Here is a 2647-nt window from a genome sequence, read left to right as displayed (position 1 = left end):
ATACTTTTTTTTTTTATATATATATATATATACTGTGTATATATATATATATATATATATATATATATATATATATATATATATATATATATATATATATATATTTATAATATATATATTAGGGCTGCAACAACTAATCGATTAAATCGATTACAATCGATTATAAAAATAGTTGCCAATTAATTTAGTCATCGATTCGTTGGATCTATGCTATGCGCAGAGGCTTTCTTTTATTTATTTATTTATTTTTTTTATTATGTTTTTTTATTTGTTTTTTTTAAAATAAACCTTTATTTATAAACTGCAACATTTACAAACAGCTGAGAAACAATAATCAAAATAAGTATGGTGCCAGTATGCTGTTTTTTTCCAATAAAATACTGGAAAGGATAGAAATGTAGTTTGTCTCTTTTATCCGATTTTTAATCGATTAATCGAAGTAATGATCGACAGATTAATCGTTTATCAAATATATATATATATATATATATATATATATATATATATATATATATATATATATACATACACACATATATATACACCGTATTCTTCGGAGTATAAGTCACACCGGAGTATAAGTCGCACCTGCCCAAAATGCATATTAAAAAAGGAAAAAAACATATATAAGTCGCACTGGAGCCCGGCCAAACTATGAAAAAAACTGCGACTTTTAGTCCGAAAAATACGGCATATATATATTTATACTGTATATATATATATATATATATATATATATATATATATATATATATATATATATATATATATATATATATATATATATATTCACTTTCCGTTTGCTCGCCCAACACTGCGGCTCGAGCGCGAGGATGTCACGTTATCGATCGGAAAATGCATTTTTAGACAATATGATTTGCCTGAGAGGCTAGGAGACCCTGAGAGTAAGAAGCGGTAGAAAATGGATTGATGGATGGGCTAGAAAGGACAGATTTAAAGAAAAAAAAAAAGAATTTGCGACTTCCCGTGGACTGTAGTTTGGGGAGCCATGTTCTATATTGTCCATTTTATACTGTTGCTTGCTTACCGGTACTTGCTAGAGTCATTTATTGAACAGGCGTCAACCTGCAGTCCACATGTATCTTCTATGTTTGACTGCCTTCATGGTCATACTTATCACTACACCTTGTGCCAAAAAAAATAGCTTTGATGTCAGTAAGCACAACCATAATTTACACCTACATTAGGGGCACTGGAGTATAAGGCGCACCGACGATTTTTGATACAATTAAAGGATTTTAAGAGCGACTTATACTCTGAAAAATACAGTATATTACTGTTGCCATTATGAATTTTTATGAAATATTTTGCCATCAACAGCCAGCCTCTGGGCGTGTCATCCACTCTCACAGTTTTAGCATTAACCATGTTTGTCCACTCGGAGTCTTAGTACTGTAATACAGTGGTATGCAGAGGTGGGTAATAGCACATTGGACACACTGTACTTGTACCATTTCTAATGGAAGTATTTTCTTCATTCATTTTTTAAATTAAAACAATTACTCTCGGTCCTCAATTCTGATGTATACTTAGGTTTTTGTGAGAATTCTTCCCCGAACTGATCGACGGAAATCACAAGCCCCTTCCCCCCTCCTGCTAATTAAAGCGCCAGCACAGACAGCTGCAGCCCTACGGTATGTCTCCTCTGACATGCAGCACCAGACAGAAAGATAATAATGTTTGTCAAATCACCTGATGTTGTTTGGTGCATAATTAACTCCACTAGCGACAGCCAGGTTTCCTGAACAAAACCGAAAAACAACCCATAGCCTTGTCCAGCTGTTTGCTGATGTTTGTCTTTTTTAATAAAGGGAGATAACATACCTGGAATTTGCCAAGAAAATATAAGGGATTTTCAGTTTCATTACAAACTGACCAAGGCTTGAACCGAGGTCCCTTGTGTCTAAAGGATGCATCCTAACGACTGTACTATTTAGTATGAAATGAAAAGTCAGAGTCAGGCACAGAAATTTGACAATTTGAACAACAGCAACTAAGCCACGAAGTGGTAGGCCACGTAAACTGACAGAGAGGGGTAAGCGGATGCTGAAGCGCATAGTGCAAAGACTTTCCGCACAGATGCTACAGAGCTCCAAACTTCATGTGACCTTCCAATTAGCCCACGTACAGTACGCAGAGAGCTTCATGAAATGGGTTTCCATGGCCGAGCAGCCGCATCGAAGCCATACATCACAGACCAATGCAAAGCGTCTGATGCAGTGGTGTAAAGCACGTCGCCACTGGACTCTAGAGCAGTAGAGACGTGTTCTCTGGAGTGATGAATCACGCTTTTCCGTCTGGCAATCTGATGCACGCGTCTGGTTTTGGAGGTTGCCAGGAGAACGGTACATTTCGGAATGGATTGTGCCGAGTGTGACATTTGGTGGAGGAGGAATCATGGTGTGGGGTTGTTTTTCAGGAGTTGGGTTTCGCCCCTTAGTTCCAGTGAAAGGAACTTTGAATGCTCCAGGATACCAAAACATTTTGGACAATTCCATGCTCCCAACCTCGTGAGAGGAGCAGGCCCCTTCCTCTTCCAACGTGACTATGCACCAGTGCACAAAGCAAAGTCCATAAAGACATAGGATGAACTTGACTGGCCTGCACAGAGTCCTGACCTGAACCC

Source organism: Nerophis lumbriciformis, linkage group LG14 (genome assembly GCF_033978685.3).
Source record: "Nerophis lumbriciformis linkage group LG14, RoL_Nlum_v2.1, whole genome shotgun sequence".
NCBI lineage: Eukaryota > Metazoa > Chordata > Actinopteri > Syngnathiformes > Syngnathidae > Nerophis > Nerophis lumbriciformis.
The sequence above is the reverse complement of the archived record's forward strand: the minus strand, read 5'-3'. Positions refer to the sequence as shown.